At 45.3% G+C, this 26,898-nt stretch overlaps 1 long non-coding RNA gene across 1 annotated transcript in view; it reads left to right on the top strand.

Moving 5' to 3' along the window:
• The first annotated feature begins 9,613 nt into the window (after window positions 1–9,613).
• Window positions 9,614–26,898, top strand: part of LOC311581161 — an 87,766-nt gene continuing 70,481 nt past the window's right edge. Inside the window, exon 1 of the long non-coding RNA XR_014773675.1 lies at window positions 9,614–9,655. This is a non-coding gene — a long non-coding RNA (uncharacterized lncRNA). The remainder of the gene's footprint in view (window positions 9,656–26,898) is intronic.

The following is a 26,898-nucleotide window of genomic DNA, read 5'->3' as shown; positions in this document are numbered from 1 at the left end:
ACAGGAAAACGAAAAGGCCTTACTTATAGAGGTTTTACATTCTGACTATAAAAATGATAAATACTTATCGTAAACAACTCAGGAAATGTAGAGATGTGCAAATAGGAAAGAAAAACATCTCTGACTCTGTCAGCCAGAGACAGCTCACACTCTGATGACTAGCGCAACCCCCGCCCCCTGTTATTTACGTGGACACACAGCATCATCTAGCTGACAAAGCAAGGACGAAAACTGCATCTTCTCTAGCAGCTTGTGGAGGCCTTTGAAAACCTGCTGTGGCCTAAGGACCACTTTGTAAGTTTCTTTAAGCATATATTCATATATAAAGATGAGTTTCGGGCTGGAGAGATGGCACAGAGGTTAAGAGCACTGACTGCTCTTCCAGAGGCCTGAGTTCAATTCCCGGTAACCACATGGTGGCTCACAGTCACCTATAATGTGATCTGATGTTCTCTTCTGGCCTGCAGGTGTACACACAGGCAGAGCACTATATATATATATAATAAATAAATCACTCTTTTTAAAAAATTCATTGTTGCCGGGCATGGGACTTATGCCTTTAACGCCAGCACTCAAGAGGAAGAGGCAGGCAGATCACTGTGAGTTTGAGGCCAGCCAAAGCCTCAGAGACACAGAAAAATCCTGTCTTGAAAAACTAAAACAACAACAACAACAATTCATTATTATTATATATTAGCAGTATGTCTAGGTACCACATAGGTGCAGTGCCCTTGTAGGCCAGAAGACAGTGTGTAACTGGAGTTTCAGATAATTGTGAGCTGCTGTGTAGGTGCTGGGAATCGAACCCAGGTCCTTTGGAAGAACAACCAGTGTTCTTACCTGTAAGCCATCTCTCCAGCCCCCTTTCCTTATTTTTGTCAGATTTTAGCTGTTTCTCCTTCTTCTTCTTCTTCTTCTTCTTCTTCTTCTTCTTCTTCTTCTTCTTTTTAAATTTGGTTCTTCACGACAGGGTCTCTCTGTGTAGCCTTGGCTGTCCTGGACTCACTTCATAGACAAGGCTGGCCTCAAACTCACAGAGATCCACTTGCCTCTGCCTCCCGAGTGCTGGGATTACAGGCAGGCGCCACCACCGCCCAGCACTGCTTCTTCTTTTTAATGATTTATTTAATTTATATATATTGGTGTTTTGCTTGCGTGTATCGTCATGATAGTGTTGGGTCCTGCTGGAACTGGAGTTGCAGGCAGCTGCGAGCTGCCATGTGGTTGCTGGAAATTGAACCCAGGTCTTGTGAAAGAGCAGCTAGTGCCACTTCTCTGGCCCCACTTTTTTTTTTTCTTTTCTAAGTTTTTGATTAAACATTCAGTCATATGTTGAAGCAATCTAAATGGAATCCTGTTTTCTGACCCTGCTTTTGTGACCAGAAGGCGGAAAAAAAAAAAAAATCTCTACCGCTTTCTGTTTTTGTTAGCTTTCAGCTGGGAGGGGCAGAGGCGATGAGAAGGCTGCCGACCTTCTCCTAGGGCATCTTGGGAACAGATGGCTTAGCTGGGTGACTTTTGTTTTCGGAAGCCAGAGGGGAATTAACCATGGCATCTGGCATGGGATCGGTTAAAGTAAAGAAGCTGAGTTTTCTGCTCCCTGAAGCCGTGGCGGTCCCCTCTAAGTGCCACCCCTGATGAGCTGTGCCCTGTAGAAGCTCAGCAGTCTGCAAGGATCATGCCCAGAAGGGTCTGGTGTTATTATTTATTTACATGTTTACTGATATATAATTAGCTAACTAATTAATTAATTTTTGAGAAAGGGTTTCTCTGTATAGCTCTGAGTGTCCTGGAACCCACTCTGTAAGACCAGCCTGGCCTTGAACACACAGAGATCCATCTGCCTCTGCCTCCCGAGCGCTGGGATTACAGGAGTGCTCCACGGAGCCTGGCAGAGCCTGGCATCCTCGATACACTTCTCTGACCTATTAAAACAGGAAGTTCCTGGCAATCCTATTTCCCATGTTGACTTGTTTAGTGTGGCCAGCTTCTTCAGTCATATTCTCCAGTGTAAAAAAAAAAAAAAAAATCTGCCCTTGTAGAAGGACCAGTGTATCAGACTCTAGACCAGTGCCTGGCTCTCAACCTTCCTAATGCTGAGACCTTTTAATGCAGCTCCTCATGTTGTGGTGACACCCCCCCCCCCCACCGCCCCCAACCCTCCCATCCCCCCCCACAACCATAAAGTTGTTTTTGTTGCTTCTTCATAACTATAATTTTGCTACTGTTATGAGTCCTGATCCAACTTGCTATCTCTCCCCCTCAACCCCTGCCCCCGCTCCCCCACTTTCCTCATGGACAAGGGTCACATTAATCATTGAGCTTTAGAACTTTTGATGGGCTGCTCTGGTAGCACTTGGAGCCTGGTCCTTGGCCTCAGAACCCTAAAACAACACTTTGATGGCTTCCGTCTGTTGTCCCAAAGTCTCCGGTGAACTCCGATTCCCCATCCAAACTGGCAATTTTATCTTCGAGGACTGTTTTCACCCTCCGTGGTTTAGACTTAATGGGCTACTTCTTTTTCTCTAAGCCCTGCAGGTAACTTCTTCCCTGTTTGTCCTTTTTCGTCTGCATGGTTTCCCCTCCCCTCCATTTTTTTCTTTTTTCTTTTTGGTTTTTCAAGGCAGAATTTCTTTGTGTAGCCTTGGCTGTTCTGGATTCACTTTGTAGACCAGGCTGGCTTCCAACTCACATTGATCCGCCTGCCTCTGCCTCCCGAGTGCTAGGATTAAAGGCGTGCGCCCCCCTCCCTCTTCCATCTTCACCAGGTCAGCCTCCCCACTTTTCTTGGAAATGCCCTGAAAGTTTCTGGTCTTTGTTCCTTCTGGCTCTCTCCCTGTACGGAATGCCTTCCTCCACACTGTTGGCCTTTCTCCTTTCTCCGAACACCCCTGACCTTCTGGCTACATCCTCCATAGACTTCTCAGGCGTTGGCAGCCGGCTTTTGTGCAAGAACCTTGCGCTACCTTGTGATATTCTGTGAGTTCCGCGGTTTAATGGAGGATCTTAGGGGAGGTTCCCGCAGAGCCGGTGAAGCTCTTTCCAGCTCTGCAGAGAAGGGCCGTGTGTTATGCAAAGGGCTTCATACGACTGATGAAACGAAGAGGCAGGGAGGCCAGTGAAGACTCTGATCTAGTAATTTATACCAGGACAAACTTAGAGAAAACAGAAACGAGAGGACCAGACTGCATCTGCAAAGTATCTGAAAGGGGGAAAACAGCAGGACCGGGTCCAAGGGGTGACGGAGTAGAGCCAGAAATAAGTCCTGAGGTTTCTGGTCCGCCGAAAGCGGAAAGATTGGCGGATGGTTGAGAATGCGGATACAAAGACAGTTCTGCTTTGTGTGTGAACTTGAGGAGATGTAATTAAGAGCCGAGGATGCAGGGTCACGGGGTCTTCAGGGGGGAAGAGCGTTAGATGAAGGCATGATTAGGACTGTGTGAAGAACAAAGTAGGAGTCCCAGAGCCGAAACAGGAACCCGTCCAAGGACTGGCCACCGAGGAGGAGAAAAGACTTGGGGAGAGGGAGGGTATGGTGAAGGTAGATACAGGGAACACAGCGCTGTGGAAATCACCCCCCGAGACGGAGGTGGAAGGCTGCATCGTGAGAGTCATCTACTCCCTGTGAAGGACTATCAGACAGGGGAGTCATAGCACAGTCTCTGGAGAGGATGGAGACAGACCTGTGTGGATCCGGCCTTCAGTGTGGTTAGAAACCAACCTGTGGGCAGATGGCAGCAAGAAATAGCCCAGTGAGAAAAGCGATTTCGACAAGTTTTAGCCAGTAACAGAAAACTATTAGTAGAAATTCCTGCTTTAAATCAAAGAGGGCTAAGATTAAAAATTTTGCTTATCTTTGAAGTTTGAGATCTCTGAAAGGCATCTATTTGGATGTACGTTGATCAGAACCTCCAGGCACAAAACAGATACCATTGAGGTGGCCTGGAATGCTTCTTGGGATCTGGTCTCTGTGGCCTCTGTTCGAGTCTGCCATCACCACTTACCGATTTCATAAGAGAATGCATATACTTTCATATAGTGTGCATATGTTCACATATAAAACTTCATGAAAGTATGCACACACAAGTATACGTGTTGGGAAACCCCTGCTGCTAAGGTCGGAGTCCGCTGTTATCAGAAATCCCTGAGCTCAGTGCAAAATGGAGAACTCACTCTGCCGTCTTTCCTCTCCGCTGGGTGGGGTATTCTTGAGGAATGTTACACAGCCCTTAGGGAAATTACAGGGCCAAGTCCTTTTCTTCCCATAAGAACTCAGTCAGCAAGCACCTGGAATTCCTGGAATGCCTCTCCGTGTTTTTTTTGTTTTGTTTTGTTTTCTGAGCCAGGGTTTCTCAGTGTGTATCCCTGGCTGTCCTGGACTCACTTTCTAGACCAGGCTGGCCTCGAACTCACAGAGATCCACTTGCCTCTGCCTCCCGGAGTGCTGGGATTAAAGGCGTGCGTGACCACGCCCAGGGCCTCTCCATGTTAATGAGGTATCTCACTCGGTACCCTAGCCCTCCAGCCAATGACCTTTTCCCACCCTGGATAGTCCTTACCACCCTGGCCCCAAAGTTCTATATGACGCTCCTTCACACCAACTAAAATTGATCCACCTCCCTGAAGCTGATCCTAGAGTGTCCTCATTTCCGGCCGGACTCCCTGTTCGAACTCCCTGTCGGTTGCCCTTACTCCATTGGCCCTTGAGGACCGATGGGGGAGGGGGTATGGGAGGGAAGGAAGCATCACCGTGTACACAATCTTCCTGTCTATAAAAAGGATTTCCTGATGTATAACCTATGCATTTTAGTTCCTTTTCTTATTGCTACGGTAAATGCCCCGACAAAACAACCGAAGGGGGAAAGGACACATTTTGTCAATAGCCCAAGGTTCATCACCACAGGGGAAGTCCTGGCAACAGGCACTGGAGGCAGCTGATCACATGACATCTCTAGTCAGAAGGTAAGAGAGTGATGAATACTTGTTTGCAACTCGATTTCTCTCTTTTTGATTACGTTCTGTTTTATATGTATGGGTGTTTCCTGGTGCACACCTTTAGAAGGTGAAATCAGGTCTCAGATTCTCAGCAGCTTGAGTTACAAATTGTTGTGAGTGGCCATGTGAACTCTAGGAACTGAACTCGCGTCTCCTGCAAGAGCATCAAACACTGTTTAACCACCAAGTTATCTCTGCAGTCCTAAAGTATCTTTTTCCTTTTTTTTATATTTTTGGTATTCATTTTAGATATTAGTTAACTATTTTAAAACATTTTTATGAGACAGGGGTGTTAGCACACCTGCCTCTAGGTTGCTTAGCAACCTATGAAATCATCATCTGCCCAGAGGTGTGTGCCAGACTATAAAAGGGCCAATCTGCCACCTTCTCTCTCTTTCTTTGTCTCTTTCTCTGTCCTCCTGGGGCGTCTCTTTCCTTCTCCTCCCACTCTTCTACAATACATCTTTTTTTTTTACATTTTTTTTTGAGACAGTTTTTCTGTGTGTACCCCTGATTGTTCTGGAATCACTCTGTAGACAAGGCTGGCCTCAGACTCACAGAGATCTGCCTGCCTCTGCCTCCCAAGTGCTGGGATTAAAGGCATGTACTGTGGAGAGCTGCGAGGTGCCGCGCCTTAACATGGTGCAGGCTTCCGCCTTCTGCCATCCCGATGGCGAGCGCTCTCTAAGATAAACAAGTCCTTATATGGCAAAAGGCTGTGCAAGGGTAACTGGTGATCTGATGACGAGCAGTCTTGCTCTGACGCGGACCTATGAGGAAGTGGCGCCTGGCATGAGCTGATTGACCCTTGAGTTGTACTTAAGCTTGGCCCTTCCTTTCTTCGGGGCCATTCCCACTGAGCTTAATCCTGAGTAAAGATCTCGAGAAGAAGTCTGGTTGTTGGCGTCTTATTTCCACTGGACGGCGCGGCGCCAACAAGTGGTGGCCCGTACGAGGAGCTTAAAGTCCTCGGTACGTCAGACTTCAGAACTCTTGATCTACAGGGAGATCGATCGGTAAATTAGGACCCGAGTGTAAAGGTTCTCAGGTTGAGACAAGTTTTTCAGTCCGCGGTAAAGCGGGGAAAGGTTCTCAGGTTGTTGAGACAAGTTTTTCAGTCCGGTAAAGCGGGGGAAGGTTCTCAGGTTGAGACAAGTTTTTCAGTCCGCGGTAAAGCGGGGGACGTTCAGAGACCCTTTAAAAATGGGAAATTCTTCGTCATGTCTGATCAGGGCGGCTCAGAAAGGGCTGCTGAAAACTAAAGACTTGAGAGACTCCTGCTAAAAATGGAGTCACTTGCACAGAAACAACACAAGGAGGGTAGGAGGAAGAAGAAGGCGGAAGAGGCCGCGCCCAAACAAGATAATCCGCCATCTTGGCGCGCCTCGGAACTAGCAACGCCGCCTTATGCGGACACTTCACCTTTATCAGCACCACAGGGGAACTCTCATTCTCTGTGCCCAGAGGTTTGGAAGCAGGCTCGTGCCGCCTTCCCAGTGTTTGAGGATGCCAATAACCAAAGATACCATGAGCCCTTGGATTTTAAGGAGCTTAAAAGCCTGGCGGAATCGGTTCGAGCATATGGCCTCCAGGCATCCTTTACACAGGCTCAGTTAGAGAGACTAGCAAATAAGGCTATGACACCGTCGGACTGGTTCAGCACTGTCAAGGCTTGCCTGTCCGTGGGACAATATTTAGATTGGAAATCTTTCTTCCAGGAATATGCTCAACAGCGGGCAATGCCTCCTTTACTTGGAGCAATATGGAAGTATTTGAAAACTCCACAAGGCTCTCTGCCGGAGGCAGGAATATTGGTTTCTCCCCCACACCTGTGTGTATGCCACCCTTTATTTGGCTTGTGTTTAATGGCTCTCTCAATAGTCTCTCCTCATTATCTTGTACCAATCAGTCCTGCTTACAAATGTCAAGTTATCTTACAGGAAATTGGTCCAAAAACTTTGACTCCTTAATGACAGAGCTGTGTAGTGCTATTGTCACTGTGAATTCCACTCGAGTGGACATTACCACCACTGAAGGCCTCGCCTCTTGGATTCAACAAGCTATGCTTATGGAGTGGGCGGGTATCAGGGCTTTAGCTATGGCCCTTCTGATTATCAGCTTCCTCTGCCTTGTGTTCCTTCGGCACTTGGTCATATCCCAAAACAGAGACCGTGCCCTAATTGCACAAGCCTTCTATGCTATTGAGGCTGGACAGTCCCCTCAGGCTTGGCTGGCGGCCTTTAAGTCCTGATCCTCGTCACGTTCGGGGTGCAAGGCAAAGCACTGCACAGGAGGTACATTGTTTGCAGTTAATGGCTTCCTGGAGAGCACGTCTGATTGCATGTGGGCTGACACCCAAAATCCCACCTCCAGAAAAAGGTGTCGATCGGGTCCAGAGCTAGGCTGGGGCCGAGCCCCTAGCTGAGTTCTGTTGTACATCAGTGGCCAAACTTCAGGGTTCCGTACATGATCAAGGTGGATAACCTGGGTTATGGGCGGTCATACATCAGTGCCCTCTGGAGATCAGACCTCTACTCTCACCCGTTTCGTCCTGCTCTTACAAAATAAAACAGGGGGAACTGTGGAGAGCTGCGAGGTGCCGCGCCTTAACATGGCACAGGCTTCCGCCTTCTGCCATCCCGACGGCGAGCGCTCTCTAAGATAAACAAGTCCTTATATGGCAAAAGGCTGTGCAAGGGTAACTGGTGATCTGATGACGAGCAGTCTTGCTCTGACGCGGACCTATGAGGAAGTGGCGCCTGGCATGAGCTGATTGGCCCTTGAGTTGTACTTAAGCTTGGCCCTTCCTTTCTTCGGGGCCATTCCCACTGAGCTTAATCCTGAGTAAAGATCTCGAGAAGAAGTCTGGTTGTTGGCATCTTATTTCCGCTGGACGGTGCGGCGCCGACAATGTACCACTACTGCCTGGCTACAATAAATCTTATACCATGCATGTTGTGCGGTACATATTCAACACAGGGTCTCACTGTATGGCCCTGGCTTGCCTGGAACTCGCTATGTTGACCACGCTGACCTCTGCCTCCCGAGTATTGAGATTAAAGATGTGTGCCAATTAACCTCGTCTCACTTTCTCATTTTTTATCCACCCTGAAGAATAATGCTATCTGTTTTGGGAAAATTTTCCCAATGCAACTGACCTAATCAAGATAATCCCCTACAGGGTAGTCCAGAGATTCTTCTCCAAGTAACTCTAGTTTTCTTTTTTTTAAAAATTTATTTATTTACTATTATGTATAGAGTGATCTGCCTGCATGTACACCTGCAGGTCGGAAGAGGGCATCAGATCATATTATAGATGGCTGTGAGCCACCATGTGGTTGCTAGGAATTGAACTCAGGACCTCTGGAAAAACAGGTGGTGCTCTTAACCTCTGAGTTATCTCTCCAGCCCTATAACTCTTGTTTTCAATGGATGACAATAGAGATTAATTCTAGCAACTAGTAAGGGCTGAGGGACATCACCTGCAGTAAGGGCACACTACGATAAAGTGCTCAAGAAACTAATGTCATTACTTTACCATCATGAGCTCACACTGCTAACTTCACAGCTTGAGGAGCTCCCTGGTGCTGCTCTTTAGTTGCTCCTTGAGTTTGTACGTAGCTAGCTATGACTTCTCAGATTAAATAGGTCAAAATACACACTACCCAAGTGAGTTTGAATCTCAAATAACACACAAGCTTACCTTTTAGTACAAGCAGTCCCTAAATACTGTGTGGAAAGTGCTTATTCTAAACTTTTATGATATTTACATGAAATTCAAATTCTTCATCTGGGCTTCTGTATTTTGTCTGTCAATCCTATCAACCTCTAGCTGAGTGAGCTTACACAAGTTTCTTCTCTGTGTGTCGGTTTCCTCATCAGCTAAGTAGGGGATGGAGTGGATTTGTTGTTGTTGTTGTGTTTCTGTCTATTGGTTTTTTTCCCTCCCTGGATTTCTAAGAGATTGTATACACTGAATCCGGGCTTCAAGATCCTTGTGATTAGCCATAGGGGACACTGGGGACCGAACTCGGGTTGTTGGGTTCTCTGTTATAAAAGGCATATTCATAACCTTTGAGCCATGTCTTCATCCGGGGTGGAGTGGATTTTTATGCACACTTAGAATGATGGTGCATAGCAGGTTGCTATGCAATGTAGTAACTGATACCATTCAGATGGGGCCATGACTGGGGGTACATTCTGGAATCAAAATATTGAAGATTGGAGAGAAATGTTTAAAATTACATTTTGCTACTGTGTGTTTGACATTGCATTTGGTACTATCTTTTAAAAGGCAACACAATAAAAAAATAAAGAGACTCCATCCTCCTAAATGCTCCTTTTGGCTTTAATGATTTTTTACTCTCCCATAAATTCTTATGACAGGATTGACAACCAGCATGGAAAAAAAATCAGCTCTCACTCTTTTCTATTTTTGCAGTTTTGCACTCTGGAGCAATGCTGAGCTGGAGCTGAAACAAATGAAATTGCTCAATTTCCTCTTTTTGCACAATGGTGAAAGTCTTTCTGGAGAGTTTTTTTTTTCCCCAGAAATTTTAAGCCAGCTCAAAACTGTTTCTGAATTATAGGTCTTTGGCACTGGGGACATTTTAGTCAAGGAAGGCTGAGTCTGAGCTGTGCTTGCAATTCTAATGGGGAGGTATGCTTACTTTTTATTAATTTGAGATCTACTTAAATATAGCCACTGTTATAGTTAATATTCACCATTGTATGTATGTATGTATGTATGTATGTATGTATGTATATATCTGATCTACTGGTTGGTTAGCCAAAGTAATGATAATGGAGGAATAGTTTGCTTACTTGCAACATGTGCAAGTCACACATGAAGAGGTAGCTGAGCTAGTGAGATGGCTCAGTGGGTAAAAAGGAGGCAGAGGAGTAGTACCATTGGCCTCAGATGCTCCCTAGCTAGAGAGGAAGGAAGCCCTGTTGCCCAAAAGGTCAGTATACAACCTACAGAACGGCTCCCACTTATCGACGGGTTGTGAACTTTGGGTTCAGCCCAAACTTTTGAAACTCTGAAGGTTATAAGCCAATGCCTGCCAAGTAGCACCCCCTGGTTCAAAGGACCCTGGAAAGTGCAGTCAGTGCAGAATGGATCTCATGCTGGGGAACTTCCTGGGGACAGGGTCATGGGAGCAATGTGACTGTCTCTCTCCAGTGTTTTGGAGACTTGCTCATCTAGATAGTCTGCCACGACTTTTGCAGAAAATGTGATTTTTTTTTTTTTGAGACAGGGTTTCTCTGTGTAGCCTTGGCTGTCCTAGACTCCGCTTTGTAGACCAGGCTGGCCTTGAACTCACAATGATTCGCCTGCCTCTGCCTCCCAAGTGCTGGGATTAAAGGCATGTGCCACCATGCCTGGCTGAAAACGTGATTTCTATAGTGCTTGGTGATGGATAGTCAATACCAGGCTCTGCTCTTCAAAGTTCATTTTTATGCCTGAAAGCAAAACTTTAGTCTTTTTCTGTTTTGTTTCTTGAGACAGGGTTTCTCTGTGTATACGCTTAGCTGTCTTGAACTTGCTTTATAGACCTGGCTGGCCTTGAACTCACAGTGATCCACCTGACTCTGCTTCCTGAGTGCTGGGATTAAAGGTGTGTGCTACCACTGCCCGGCAAACTTTTAGTCTTGTTAATGGGTATCAACATCCAGTTTGCATTTCATTCGCCACCAGCAGATGCTCATTTGAATACTGAAGAGGAAAAAAATTTTGTTGTTTAGAAATAGGAGTGTGAGCTTGGCATGGATGGTACACGCCTTTAATCCGAGCACTCGGAAGGTAGAGGCAGGCATATCACTGTGAGTTCGAGACTAGCCTGGTCTACACAGAGAAAAAAACAAAACAAAACAAAAAATAGGAATAGGAGTGTGGTGATTCCTTCTTTCCTTCCTTCCTTCTTTCCTTCCTTCCTTCCTTCCTTCCTTCCTTCCTTCCTTCCCTGTGTTTGTATATACGTGGATGTACATCCATGTGCACGTGTGACAATCAGAAGATCACATTCGGGAGCTGGTTCTCTCTTTCCATTATGTAAATTCTGAAGATAGAGTCAGGCTGTCGGGATTGGTGGCGAATGCTTTCACCCACTGAACCCTCTCACGTTCTCACTCCACCCCCCCACCCCACCCCCCACCCCCGGTGAGATCTGGGCCTCATGTAGTCCACGTCGGCTTTGAACTTAATATGTGATTGAAGAATTGAAGATTATCTTGAAGTTTGGATGCCCCTGCCTCCACCCCTCTCCCACACCCCCTCCTGCCTGGTGCTAGGGTTATAATGTAACGTGCATCCCTACGTCTGCCTTGCACTGTTCCTGGCTTGTACAGTACTGGGGGTGGAACACAGGGCTTTGTGCATGCCAGGCAAGTCCGCTAACAACTGAGCCACATCCCCAGCCACTCTGGCTTTTTTATTCTCCCAGCTGAACCATATCCCCGTGCCCGGAAATAAATATTTCTATTCTGTGAACAAACTGTTCAAATGAAGACTTTCAGAAATCATATGAGTCAGTGTGTTAAAAAAAGACATATCAAGGAGCGGAACAAGGGCTCAGTGACTTAGAGCACTCGCTGCTCTTTCAGAGGATCTGAGTTCAGTTCTTAGTACCTACCCCAGGTGCCTCACCGTCACCTGACACCCTCTTCCTGACCCTAGAGGCACCTGCATGCACACGTACATATATTTAAAAATAAGCATTTGAAAAACAGATGCTGTGCCGTTTTCACTTAGTTTGAGGAGACTGAGAGGCATAAAGATGATAGTTTACTGAGAAAGTTTCATAAATGGTGTTTCATGTTGGACATACGGAATTGGAAGGCAGGGCAGTTAGTGTCTTCAGTGACGCCCTCCTCCTGTCCTGCTCTGCTCTGTGACATGCGACCACCAAATGTTGAAGTGAAATAAGATGAGGACCACTTTACCCACTTCTCCATCACTGAACAACTCACCACGGGTTTCACTAAGGAAACCCACGACTCTCACTCCACAATATAACGTTATATTGTTTACTTCAGGTACTACTACTTTGTTTTTGTTTTTGTTCCCCCCCCCCCCCAGATTTACTACTTCTGTTTTAACATGGTGTGCGTGTGGGTTTGTGCATATAAGTGCAAGTGCCTGTGGAGGCCAGACCTCTTCTGGAGCCTCCGGAACTGGAGGTTGTGAGTCACCTTATGCTGGTGCTGGGCGCTGAGCTCCATCCAGCCTCCTACTAGAGTTGTACATGCTCTTGACCCCTGACCCCTGAGCCATCTGTCCGCCTACCTTCACAGGGAGTTTCTTAATGGGTACTACTGGAAGGGGGCGGGGGGATATGAGTAGGAGTGTCCTTATATAGTATAAGGCAATGTATTTTGAATATATACAGTCAAAATTAAAGCAAACAAACAAAAGCACCAAAAATTAAACATATAGTTTCCTACAAAGAAATCTCACTTCCACCATATTGTTGATTTTCATATATATGTATAAATGTATATATATATATATATATATATATATATATGTGTGTGTGTGTGTGTGTGTGTGTGTGTGTGTGTGTGTGTATTTGTTTGTTTCTTTGTTGAGATATAGTTTCTCTGTGCAGCCTTGGCTGTCCTAGACTCACTCTGTAGACCAGGCTGGCCTCGAACTCACAGAGATCCACTTGCCTCTGCCTCCCAAGTGCTGGGATTAAAGGCGTGTGCCACCACTGCCCCACTTGCAAATATATATATATATATATATATATATATATATATATATATATATATATATATATATTTGCATGATTTTTTTCTCTTTTTTTGTATGCCCCATGTGTAGTTAAGTAAAGACCTACATTTTGTACTGTGAAGAATGCTTTTTAGTGACCTGGATGAATGAGTTGATGAAGAGTAGAAGTGTGGGAAGGCAAATAGTTGTGAGGGAGGGGTAGGGGTCACATGGGCGGAGAGGGCAGGCTGGGGCCCTGTGGTCCATGAGGAGGTTACTCAGGAGCGCACATTACAGCTTTGTGTTCACAGAGTGGGCTCAGAGACCAGGTGGGAAAAGTCATTTCTGGCGAAGCCAGTGCCCAGTCTCTTGGAGGTGCGATTTCCTCCTTGTAAGATGAAGAAAAGGAATTTATGTTGCAAGAGATTGAAAACGACACACAGGGCTGAAGGGGGCTGTGCGCTTGGCTTGGTTGGTAAAGTGCTTGCTGTGCAAGTATGAAGACTTGACGTCAGGTTCCAGTTCCTTCTATAAAAAGCTGGGTATGATGGTACATGTTAGTAACCCCTGACCTGGGGAGGCAGAGATAGGCGGGTATCTGGGGCTTGCTGGGCATGGGAGGGCATCGCAACCTCTTTGCCAAGTTCTAGGCCCATGAAAATCCTTGTCTCAAAGGGGGAAAAAAAAGCAAAGAAAAAGAAAATGTAACTAGCAACCAAGAAATGACATGGTCTGTCTTCTGGCTCTCACACACGCACATAGTGTCACACACACACACACACACACACACACACACACACACACTGCTGAGTTCTACCACCTCTGAGAGTGACAGAAGTGTTTGTGACAGAGTACCTTCTTGTCCCATGAGTCACCGCCGCTGACGGTGTGAGACTGAAGGAGTGCTGAGCCTCTTAGGTCAGCCTGTGATTGTGAAGAGAAGACCTTTTGTGTTCCACCAGGGAAGACCCTGAAGGATGTTTGAGGTGCTAATCGGTCCGCGTAGTTACGGAATAGCCACACACACTTCTTTCTGCTGCTCTTTTCTTTCATTTCCAGAGGCCCCTTGGACGTGAAGGCTGATCCGCGTGTCTCTCTCACTAGCCCTGCATGGACTTATTCTGATCCCTTTCTGTGGTTCAGAAGGTGGCTCTAGCCTGTGTGTAGCACACAACGAAATCCTCGAGCTGTCAATGTGAGAAGCTAGCTTTTTGTTTCTTCAGGAGACCCTCTCTGCACGTACCTAATTGTAGGGGGTGGGGCTGAGAGCCCTGTCACCAGACCTGTGGGTTGTGATCTGCATGTGCCCGTGGAGGTGTGATTTTTAAGGAGCTTCTGGGCACGGCTGAACCCAGCTGTGGCATTTCAGCAATGTTAAAACGGAAGTGGTTAAAAGACTTATCTCTGTAGGGGCCAGGTCTTCCAGTATGGCAGACATCCTTGTACTATGGTGTGGTAGTGCTGCAAACGCGATAGAATCTAACTCTGTTCTCTCTGGCTTCGAAGGGCAGCCTACTGCTGGCCAAAGTGATGCTGCAGAGCAGGAACTTATAAACCATTTGTCTCAATGGTTTCAGCCCCCTAAAGCCTGCTGCCCATCAAAGTGCAATATAATCCAGGCTGAGATCATGGAGCCGGCATGGATCTGTGCCGTAGAGTCTACATTTCTCCTTCCTTTCAAGGCCAGTTATTCATTCCTCCCAAGCAACCAAAACAAACAAAAACACACAAAACCACAGATAGGGAATAGTGAGATACAAAGGTGCGACCAAAGCAAAAAGGCCTTGATCCTCTGTAGAAGTAGCTACTTCCTGAACAAACACACAGCTATGTCCTGTTCCTTAGGGGATGGGTGCTGCCCGGGCTTGATGGGAGCCCGAGTCAGGCAGCAGTAGCTGAGGTAGTGAGGTTTTCTTTCTTCCTTGTTGAGAAGACAGAAATGCTGATAAACTGGCAGAGACAGTGTCAGATGTTTCAAAGGTGTTCGGGGACGGAAGCCGGAGTTGCATGCACCCTGCACAGAAGTTGCACTTGCAATATGGCGCCTGTCCCCTTGACAGTGGTGTTATAGCAAGGTGTGATGGTTAATGAATGATGACTGACAGGCTCTAGTATCACCTAGGGGACAAACCTCCGGCTTTTCTATGAGGGAATTCCAGATTAGACTAATTGAGGTAAAAGAGCCTCCCAAACTGTAGGTGGCGCCATGCCATGGGCTGGGGTCCTAGACTGAACCAAGAAAAGGAAGTGAGCTCAACCCTAGCGGTCATCCACCTATCCTTCCTGAGTGTGTATGCAGTGTGACCAGCCGCCTCAGGCTTACCTTCCCTGATGTGATGAGTTGTATCTTAGAACGCTATGCCAAATAAGCCCTGCCTCTGTTGAGTTGTTTCCTGCCAAGTATTTAGCAAGTGATGAAAAACATGATACACGAACCTCTGGAAAGGAACCATAGGCTTCTTTCTTTTACATGTTGTGTGAGTGAACTTGGGGTAGCAAGGCTTTTCTTAGGGGGCTTTTATGAGAGACAAACAGGACAAAGTGTGATAAATTGACACAAAGTAAGTTGGCAGAATAATTATATATATATTTGTTTGTTTGTTTGTTTGTTTTTTAGTTTTTTGAGACAGTGTTTCTCTGTGTGTAGCCCTGGCTGTCCTGGATCACTCTGTACACTAGGCTAGCCTCGAACTCACAGAGATCCAATTGCCTCTGCCTCCCGAGTGCTGGGATTACAGGCGTGCACCACCACTGCCTGGCAGAATAATTATATTTTAAAGTATTTCACACAGAGAGAAGGGCCCAGAGAGGAAGATACTGTATATTCACATCCTAGCTTATTTAAGAAAACATGATTTTCTCCCTACATTCCTCTCTCTGCGCCTTCCTTCTTATAGACAGATACAATCCAATACTGGCACATGGGTTCCCATGGATAGCTTCCTGGTTTACTAAAAGCAATGTATAGCAAATTGTTCGGATGTTTTAGAACATGGCACTATGCTCTATACACTGTTATATAGCTACATTTTGTGATTCTGTGTGTGTTGGGCATGGTAGCACATGTCTGTGATCCCAGCACTTGGGAGATGGAGGCAAGAGGTTCTTGAGTTCAAGGTCAGCCTGGGCTACATAGCATCGTATCTGAAAAACAAAAAACAAAAAACAAACAAACAAACAAACTTAAACCAAACTAAACCAAAATTCTCTCTGTAAGGTTCATTATTGCTGACCTCTGCAGCTCTGGTTAATTTTTGCTGTATTTTATTTTAAATGTTTATCAGTTTTATGTGTATGTTACTAGTGTTTTGTCTCCATGCATGTCTACACACCACATGCATGCAGTGCCTGTTGTGGCCAGAAGAGGGAGTCAGATCCTCTGGAACTAGACTAGGTGCCATATGGGTACTGAGAACCAAACCCGGGTCCTCTGCAAGAGCAACAAGTGTCCTTAACCACGGAGCCATCACCCCCAGCCCTCATCTTATTCTCATAACTTATTTGCTCCTTGTTAATGGTGAATATACAGTTTGTTTTAATTTTTCCGAGATAAGTGATGCAATCATAGAAGTTTTATGTGCCTTGGTTTCCCTAATTTGTAAAATAAAATAAAATATGTCTGTGATACACCTGTATCCCTTGCCACGACCTTTAAAGAACATTTTCTGGTTTATAAAATGCCTTTAAGTTTATTATTCCTACCACCACAGAAGGAAGCTGGAGTCTTTCTGAGGTTTCCTACTCTCAGCCCTCAGTTCATTACAAAACACTATGTTGTGAAACCTCCAAGGTTTTCTCACCAATAAGAGCTGGCATCCTCATTGCTGAGGTACCTTTTGCAGGAGCTCAAAGCCACTTCTTCTGCCCCCTTATCTTTCAAATAGGGTTGCAGATTCCACTGTTGAACTTTCTTGCGCCAAAGTCTTGCAGAAAAGAATTCAATTTCCAATTTTTCCACCTGGAGGCAAAGAATAGTTGTTGGCGCTAACCTTGACATTTTCTGTCCGGTCGATGTGGCTTTTCCGCTAGTTTCCCTGTAATCGTGATTTCCATGGCTGAAGGAAGCCTTCTTCAGAAGTGAGCGCTCTCCTGTCTTTGCATATTTTGTGGCAATTCTTTCCACATATTGTTTACACAGCAGGGAGCTCGCTGTTAGCGCAGCTTCGTGCTCTGTGTTTTCCACTGGATGTTATAAAGTAGGCTTTTTCTCTGTGGATTTTCAGTGGCCAAAATTTACCCAGAAAGGAAGTCTGTGCCTCCAAGGATGTTCATTCTCAGAAATGAAGAAGAAACAACAACAAAACCAATCCTTTTCACCCCGAGGTTATGGGAAGGATCCCTCTTTCCTGCTTTAGTCTCTTCCTGCTAACTCCTTGTCAACTGCACCAGTGGACTCATTTGTTTAGCTTGGTGTCCATAGAGGTGATGGCTGGAGTTAAAAAAAAAAAAAGTACAAAATAGATCTGGAGAGATGGCTCAGTGGTTAGAGGCCTCCCTCCCAGAGGATTCAGGCTCAGTTCCCAGCATTTATGTCCAGCAACTCATAGCTGCCTGTCATTCCGACTTCGAAGGATCCTGAATTATCTTCTGGCTTCCAAGGGCATACACATGCATGCAGATCTACATATATGGCACATGCACACACGCACACACACATGCACATAAGTAAAATATAACAATTAAAATGTATACAAGGTGTGTTCTCAAATACACACACATGTGTAAGTATAAATATACAACATGTTGGTACATGTGGCTGTGTTCTTACACATGAACACACACACACACACACACATACACACCTGTTCCTTCAGAGAAAGCATCAGTAATACAAAGACTACCCGGCTGTTGTTACTGTACTATACAGAAGAGGCAACTTGACATTACTCTGACCCCGTATTACGCCCTTAGTCTCTGGCTTCTCCCAGAGAGGGCATGAATGCTTACTCACAGCAGCGTGCAGGGTGAGTTCGTTTGTTGTTGGAACTAATTATCCGTTCCAGATGTTCCCCGTCGGTGTAACAAGACAGCCTGCAACAATCGCCCATTCTCTTTAGGATGAGGCTAATTAGGATGAATTCAACCGTTATGAGCTTACAACACAACGAATTACAAGTAATTAAGGTGCATGAGCTTTGTAGTATGCACAGAATAACCTCCGCAGAAACCAGAATCTAGTTGCCTCAGCCTCAGTGAACGTGTTTGTAATATAAGCCGGGGCAGAGCCAAGAAATCTGCCGTGAAAAGCCTTTTTAATGATCCGTCATCAGCTTTTAAAAATACATCATGGAGAGTTGCTGAGTATTTTAATTCATGAGGTGTGTAAGCGGATGGATTTCCCCAGGCAAGGCAGACCCAATCACCGAATCAATTAACTTTGAAGTTGCAGAATAGATGATATTTTGGAAACATTAAAATGCTTTTGAAGTCATAGGAAGAATAAAGATATTCTCCCCTTGACCCAAATTCATCAACGTCTCCTTTTCCAGCTCCAAAGGGGGTAACAGTCACCCCTGGAGCCCCAAAAGGGAAGGTCAGACAGACAGACCGACAGACAGACAGAGAGACAATCTCTTGACTCCAATCTTTAAAAGCACAAGAGAGAGAATCGTTTTCCTTGTCCTCAGAGCAGCTCATATCTGGGTTGTATCATTCAGGAGGTGGGGAGCACAGCCACTGTTTTATCTCTTGAAAAAGTTCTTCTTCTTCTTCTTCTTCTTCTTCTTCTTCTTCTTCTTCTTCTTCTTCTTCTTCTTCTTCTTTTGTTTTCTTCTTCTTTTTTTTTTTTGAGACAGGGTTTCTTTGTATAGCCTTGGCTGTCCTGGACTCACTTTGTAGACCAGGCTGGCCTCGAACTCACAGCGATCCGCCTGCCTCTGCCTCCCAAGTGCTGGGATTAAAGGCGTGTGCCACCACCGCCCGGCCCTATTTTGTTTTCTTAAGACAAAGTCTCTATGTAGTCCTGGCCGTCCTGGAACTTGTTATGTAGAGCAGGCTGGTCTTGCGTTCACAGAGCCTTACCTACTTCTGTCTCTGGAGTGCTGGGATTAAAGACATGTGCCATGCCGACCTCATTGTTACTTTCTGATTCAGAATGATTAGGACTGATGGAGGAGAGTTAGCACTGGGAGCTATTCTATGTGGATATCTGGCCTTCTGAAGATGCTAGTCAGAGGACGATGGGAATTCCTCAGTCCATAAAAGGGTTGGTAGACATGAGGAACTGAGGTCAAGCTCCAAAGACCCTGTGCAAAGGCCAGGTAATCATAGAACTGGGGAGGTAGACACAGGCAGGGTCCTTGGTACTCAATGGCCATCCACCCAAGCCTTCAGAGGCATGCATACACTCATGTGTACATGTGTGCACACATGAACACACACACACACACACACACACACACACACACACACCAGGTGCTTGTTGCAAGAGGAGGTGAGAGCCCAGATAAGTGGCTATAGTCATGTAGCTTTGGTGACCAGGATATGTTCAGGTAGCCCCTGGAATTCCTTTCCATGCAAATGAAGCATTCTCAGCACCCCAGGCCCAGCCAATGATGTTCACTCACCCAAAAACCCCTACCCACTCCTCCAAGGCTGTTTTTTTTTTTTAATTTGTTTACTTTTATTGTATGTGCATTGGTGTTTGCCTGCATGTATGTCTGTGTGGGGATATCAGATCTTGGAGTTACAGACAGTTGTGAGCTGCCATGTGGGTGCTGGGAATTGAACCCGGGTCCTTTGGAAGAGCAGTCAGTGCTCTTATCTGCTGAGCCATCTCTCCAGCCCCTCTTCCAAGGTTTTTATAGCCCCTATTCCCCCAATAAGGAGAGCTGTGTCACTGGGAAAGCTGTGACACTGAAAGGATTGTATCACTGAAAGAGCTGTACCCCACCCCCATCACTGCCAAATCGAGATCCAGCTAAACCACCCACCCTATTAAGCTTCATAACTTTTGAGTCCAGCATCTGCACACATTTGTACACATCTGCAAGCCTCCGTGCCTGGATGGCCAGAGGGGAAGAATCGGACCAGGAGAGCAAAAGAGAAGGCAGATGAATTTGGAAGGAGCACTTTGTTAAAGATAAGACACTGCCTGTTTCCTGATGACCAGGAGTCTCCAGAGTGAATTCATTGCCCAAGGAGCCAATCCAGTCTTGAAAGAAGGTCACAAATCTCTCTTAAAAGGCTTCATATCAAGCCAGACATGGTGGCGCATGCCTTTAATCCCAGTACTTGGGAAGCAGAGGCAGGTGCCTCACTATGAGTTCCAGGCTGGCCTGGTCTACAAAGTGAGTCCAGGACAGCCAAAGCTAATATGGAGAAACCCTGTCTTGAAAAACCAAAATAAATAAATAAATAAATAAATAAAAAGAAAGACTCCATATCCCAACACAGTGACATTGGGGATTAAGAACTAGTGTGAGCTTTGATGGGACCAGCTATATCTAAACCACAGCAGATATGTGAGACCTGGGTGCATTGGAGGTTGGTGTGTGTGTGTGTGTGTGTGTGTGTGTGTGTGTGTGTGTGTGTGTGTGTATAAAGAGGAATAGAAAATCTTGGGTAAGAGGCCACCTGATTCATACGGATTGAACTCTGAGTCACTGAAGGCACAATTAACCGAGCAGAGGGCCCAGCTGCCAGAGCTTTCCTGAGATTAGAACCGGGGTCTCTCAGTTCCTTCTTTCAGTTTCTGAGTGTTGCAAAGATGGTTCCTCAGTTTCTGATATTTCTCTTGGGAGACCAGACTGTGCTAATGGCTTATCGCTGCATGACAAGTCAGCCCACACGTTAAAAGCTGCACATACCAAGCATCTGTGTCATGAGTTTCTGAGGACTCAGGAAGTCAGCAGCGGTTTAGGAGGGTGGGTCTCACACCTGCCGCCTGGGCAAGCAAGGCTGCTGTTTATATAAGAGGACTGCAGCAACTTTTCCTGCACCTCTAGGACTAAACTATTCTTTTTTTTTTCCTTTGAACATTTTTTGTTATATTTTTATTTATTTATTGTACATATATGTGTGTGCGGAGGAGTAGGTGCATATACATTTCAGTGTGTTGCTGTGGAGATCAGAGATTGGGGTGCAGCAGTCAGTTCGCTTCCTTTTACACGTGGGTCCCAAGGGACACGTGACTCAAGTCATCAAGCTCGGCAGCCAGCAAGGACCTTTACCCACCAAGCCATCTTGCTGGTTCTACCTCCTTACTTTTAAAATTAATTAATTAACTAATGAATTCACTTTACAGCCTGATTGCGGCTGCCTCTTTTCTCTTTTCCCAGTCCCCCCCTCCCTGTCTCCCCCCCCCCCCACTCCCTCATACCCTAGTCTCAGAGAAGGAGAGGCGCCCCCCCCCATGGGTACCCACCCACCCTGGCACATCAAATCACAGCAAGGCTAAGTGCATCCTCTCCCACTGAGGCCAGGCAAGGCGGCCCAGCTATGTGAAAGGGATCCAAAAGCAGGTAACAAAGTCAGAGACAGCCCCTGCTCCAGTTGCTTGGAGACCCACCCAAAGAACAAGCTGCACATCTGCTACAGCATATGTGTAGGGGACCAAGGTCCAGCGCTTGCATGTGCTTTGGTTGGTGGTTCAGTCTCTGTGAGCCCCTGTGGGCCCAGGTTAGTTGATTTAGGTCTTCTCGTAGAGTCCTTGACCCTCCCTGCTCCCTCTATCCTTCCTCCCACTCTTCCACAACTTACCCCTGTTTCTTTTCATTTCTGTCAGCTACATCATTCTTTTAATCTTACAAAGTTAATAATTACATTTTGTTCTATAACTTATACTTGATATTCATTCTTTTTTTTTTTTTATATAGACTAACTCTGATTTTGAAGCTGTAACACACATAATGTAGTTATTTCCACTAAATTACCTGGTCTAAAACCAAGCCATTGACCCAATAGTAAAAGCATTCAAAAAGAAATTGACTAGCAAGATGGCTCAGTGGTCACTTGCCGACATGCCTGGGGAACGCGAGAATTCCAAGTTCCACACTGTGGGAGGAGAGGATTCATCCATGTTGTTGCATGGTATAGGGCATGCTCAGAACCTACAACCAAGGTAACAAAGTAAGTCAATATAAATTAATAGAAAAAGAAAGTCTCAAGTGCAAAGGGCAATTGGCATCATTTTTACTTTTTACTTCCAGAGGATAGATTGCTCAAAGCATATCATGGTTTAGTTGTTTGCCCAACAACTTTCTTGTACAATAGTTCATGTTTTCCTGGTGTTGTAAGCTCACTTTCCTTTCATGTGTTATATATAAGAAAGATTAATACCTTCGTTTTGTCTCTAAGAACTGAAGTGGAAGTTTCCGGTTTCTTTAAAAACTCAGTTGTGTCCACTGGACAGTGGTGGCACACGCCTTTAATCCAGCCTGGCCTCCAGAGTGAGTTCACAGAGTTCACCAGTGTCTCGATGGTTTCTCAAGTGCCTAATGTTTTTCAAGATTTTTATTTTAAATTTTAAAATGTATGTGTCTGTGTGTCTGTGTGCGTGCATGTCACAGGTGTGAGTGCTGACAGGGGCCAGAAGAGGGCATAATATCACCTGGTACTGAAGTTCCAGGTGATTGTGGAGGCACAAGGCTGAGGTGGGTGCTGGGAACAGAACTCGGGTCCTCTGTAAGAGCAGTCATTGCTCTGTAGACCAGGCTGACCTTGAACTCTGTCTCGCTAGTGAATGGTGGAACTAAAGGTATGTACCACTATCACCCAGCTTCAAGTATGTTCTTAAAAGAACAGATTGACTTTAATTCCTGCATTGGGGTTCTGCTCTCTGATTACCCTTTTCAGAGAAGCCCCCTCTCCCTCTCTTCCTCCTCCATTTCCTTCTCCCCCTCTCTTCTTCTCCCCCTCTCTCCCTTCCTCTGTCCTTCCATCTCCTTCTCCCTCTCTCTCTCCTTTTCCCTCTCTCTCCCCCTCCCTCCCTCTCTCCCTCTCTTCCACTCACCCCCTCTGTGTGCATACTTGCTTGCATCAGAGCGTACACAATCACTTGGATCTGATGTCTCTGTTCTCTGTGGGTACCCATGAGTGTTAAAACAAAGCCTTTTCTTCACTGCTTTTGCGTCCCTTAGAGTTTGTTGTTGGCTCATTTGGTCTCTCATTTTCATCTTTTTTAGTCTTTGTTCTCTTTCCAGCTCCAGCACGCACTCTCCCTAGTCTAATGTTTACTGCACCTAGACTGCAGTTTTCCAGCTCCCTGGCAAGGTGCTGGAGCCAGCTCTCTGCACCCTCCAGGGAGGGAACGGAAGACCTATAGACCCGTCTGTACAATGGGAATTTGTTAACAGAGTTTTTTTTCCCTTGTTGTTGTTGTTGTTTTGTTTTGCTCTTTTAAGAGTTTGAGGTCTGTGTCTATGATGAGCAAAAACCTTAGTTTCCACTTCACGATGAATAACAACAATTTGCTAGCATTTGTCTATATGATGGTGACATAACCTGTTCCTTTCTTTTTCCCTCAAACTCTGAACCTACCATTTTTTTGGGGGGGAGGGGGGTACTTTCCAAGCCACTCTAAAGGGCTTTTCTCTGAGCCTTGACAGGAGATGGATAACTAGTGCAACATTTCAAAGGGCATCCATTCTTAAAAAATTGTTTTCTCCATTATGCGAAGAAGAGTGTTTTTGAAAGCGGCATTTGGTATGCTCTAGGCACCGTCCCTCATGTCCAATACTATTTTAAGAGACCAAGACCTGCTGTTTATTGGGAGAAAAGCTGGTGCAGAATTCTGAAGGACGCTGTTGAAAATAGATGGGTTTCTAACTTGTAGACAGATGAAGGAGTCTTTTCTTTTTCTTTCTTTCTTTCTTTCTTTTTTTCTTTAAATGAGATAGAAGTTTGACTATGTCCAGGGAAAGGAACCTATATTTGATTAGAAGGGCATAACATTGTGCTTCACTTACAGCAAAACTTAAATGATTTGGCAAAAGATGGTTTTTAAAATTTATTTTTATTTTATTTTTATTTTTTTAAGATTTACTTATTTTATTTATTGTATTTGAGTGCTTTATCTGCAGAAGAGGGCATCAGATTACATTATAGATGGTTGTGAGCCACCATGTGCTGGGAATTGAACTCAGGACCTCTGGAAGAGCAGGCGGCGCTCTTAACCACTGAGCCATCTCTCCAGCCCTATTTTTATTTTTATTTTTAACTTCTGCAGGAGCAGGATGTAGCTCAGTTGGTAGAGCGCTTGCGGAGCATGCACGGTGCCCTGCGTCTCATCCCCCGGCACCATAGAACTACAGGGAAGCCTGTATTCCAAACGCTTGAACACTTTGGAGGTAAAGGGTCATTCTCGGATGATCTCGCATAATACATGAGACCTTGTCTCAAAAAGAAAAAAAGCAAAGTTGCCTTTGAGTTTATTATTTACTGTAATATAGGGGCTAGAGGACAAGAGGCCCAAGAGTTCTAGAAATCGCGAGACTCAGATCAGGTTTAGGGGAGAAATGAGGAATGTGCTTACTAGCTGGTGTTTTAGACAGACACCCAGCATTGTGTAAAAACCGACACAGGCGGTAGACGGACTGCCTTGCAGTCTACACACAGCTGCTCCTTCCACAGGCTATAGAAGCTTCTTTTTGAGCATTTGAGGTCCGCGCTCTTGCACCAGCCAAAACCCTGAATATTTGACTTCGCTCATCACTTTTCTGGGTTCTCTAATGCATTCCTTCCATAAAACTCCCATTTCTGAAGAAGCGCTTGCTAAATTTGGTTTGCGCGCCCCCTACTGGCGGACCAGATTATTATTCTCAGTTGCATTTGGTGCATTTCAGCATTGCACGAATCTCATGACATTTGCTAAGTACCAAGGGAAGCTTTGTCTTTCGTTTGATACGCTGTTGGGACAGCCAGAGGCTGAAAAAAAGACTTCCATTAACAAGCCACTCAACGCCCCTTCATCCCTCACAAATCTCCCAAGATGGTGATGTTCTGCATACGGGTTTGCTTCATAATTGTTCATGGTAACAATGCCATGGAGGGCAAATTAAAATGCACGCCCCAGCAGAGCTGGTTTTTTTTCCTAATTAACTAACTGTTCTGTCTCATTGAATACGAATGGCCTCTCTTCCTACTTTGAGATTTGTTTGTTTGTTTAAGGTTTGCTTGGTGCAAATTTTAAAGTTGATTAAAAAAACAAAAACAAATATATTAAAATTTATTTCATATCCTTCTTTGAGTCTGTCTTCAGATGTTAGTCTGTAAACACACACGGTAATGACTAAGACATTATCAGTGAGTGGTGCTGGCGAGACAGGAGGAAGTGGTTTCTATCTTCATCTTCCCTTCACCATTTGAGGAGGTTTGTAGTCAGCATTTCTCCTTTTGCACCTGTCCTGGCGGAAATGAAGACAATCTAGAGAAATACTTGGGGTCCCCCCTTTGGTTATCAGGCTTTTGAATCAATGCACCTCAAGAAATTGGAATTTCCCCAGGAGTCTCATGCTGGGAAAAGCTGGAAGCCTAAGGCCAGCCAGAGGTGAGGTTTGTCCAATTTTTTAAAAAAAGATTTATTTATTTATTACATAATGTTCTGCCTCCATGTATGCCTTTATATCAGAGGGCACCAAATCCCATTATAGATGGTTCTGAGCCACCAGGTGGTTGCTGGGAATTGAACTCAGGACCTCTGGAGGAACAGACAGTGCTCTTAACCACTGAGCCATCTCTCCAGCCCCAGAAGTTTGTGTCCTCTTGAAAGGAATTTAACACAGCTTTGATAGCTTGTCAGACCGCCTCCGTGTAGATTCGAGCTGATGGAGCCTGGATCTTGTCTGACCAGTAGTACTTAGCTTTGTGTACGTCTAGCCCCTAATTTAAACAAGCCTGGCTGGAATCTATTTATCACTGTTTGGGGACTGCTCTCTTCTCTTTGTTGCCCTGTGCAGTTTGAATACTGAGCTAACAGTACCATCAGAAGGGAGTGTCAGGAGCTGGGGAAATGCCTTAGTCCATGAAGTGCTTGCTCCAGTAGCAACACACCTCATGGAATTGATGTTTCCCTGGGATTCTCAAGACGGGTAATCTCAGAGCTGGGGAGGTAGGGACAGCAGATTCCTGCTGAGTTCTGGGTGAGAGACTGTGTGTCAAAAACAAGTGTGTGGCTCTTGAGGTGTGACAGTGGAGGTTGTCCTTTGGACTCTATATGAACATTTATATACATGTACAAACACCCACTCACCTGAACACACACACACACAGAATGAATTCCAGATGTCACAGTCTCTGTCATTTCCTCCTTTTCAAGGAATGTGGCTTCTTATTTGAATTTTTTTTTTTTCCGAGACAGGGATTCCCTGTGTAACCTTGGCTGTCCTGGACTCACTTTGTAGACCAGGCTGGCATCAAGCTCACAGTGATCTGCCTGCCTCTTCCTCCTGAGTGCTGGGATTAAAGAAGTATGCCACTACGCCCGGCTTCTTATTTGAATTTTATTTTTATGCATGATAAAATATATTAAGTAAATAAAGATCGCATAACACATGCTTTCACCCCAAAATGCAAATGATTATAAGGTATGTTGAATATAGTAAATGAATATAGTTGCAGATCCTGCTTCAAAATTGTTTTTCTTTTTTCATTTTTTTGTTGCAAATTTGTAACTTTTGTTACAGTGAAATCAAGGAGCAAATAATTAAACCCAAACTAGTTAAAAATGCTTGCTGTCTTCCAGAGGAACCAAGTACAGTTCCCAGCACCCATGGTCAGCACCTCATATCTGCCAGCAACTCCAGCTCCAGGGAATCTGATGCCCTCTTCTGGCCTCCTCAGGCACCTGTACGCACGTGGCATCCACTTATACAAACATACATACACACATAAAAAAAATTAAATGAAAAAGAAGAAGAACCCCCAGCTTGGCATGGCAGTACACACACTTTTAATCCCAGTACTGGTGAGGCCAGAGGCAGGTGTGAGTTAGAGGCCAGCCTGGTCTACAAAGTGAGTCCTGGACAGCCAGGGCTACACAGAGAAACCCTGTCTCCAAAATAAAAAACAAACAAACAAACAAACAACCCAAACAAACAAACAAACAAAAACCAAGCCAAACAAACAAACAAACACAAAAGGACCCCCCCAAAACCTCAAGGTTAGTTGGAGAGATGGCTCAGTGGTTATTGCTCTTTCAGAGGACATGGGTTCAGTTCCCAGCACCCACACAGTGGTTTGCTTATACA

This window comes from Acomys minous (genome assembly GCF_964271855.1).
Source record: "Acomys minous genome assembly, chromosome: 13".
NCBI lineage: Eukaryota > Metazoa > Chordata > Mammalia > Rodentia > Muridae > Acomys > Acomys minous.
The sequence above is the reverse complement of the archived record's forward strand: the minus strand, read 5'-3'. Positions and strand labels throughout refer to the sequence as shown.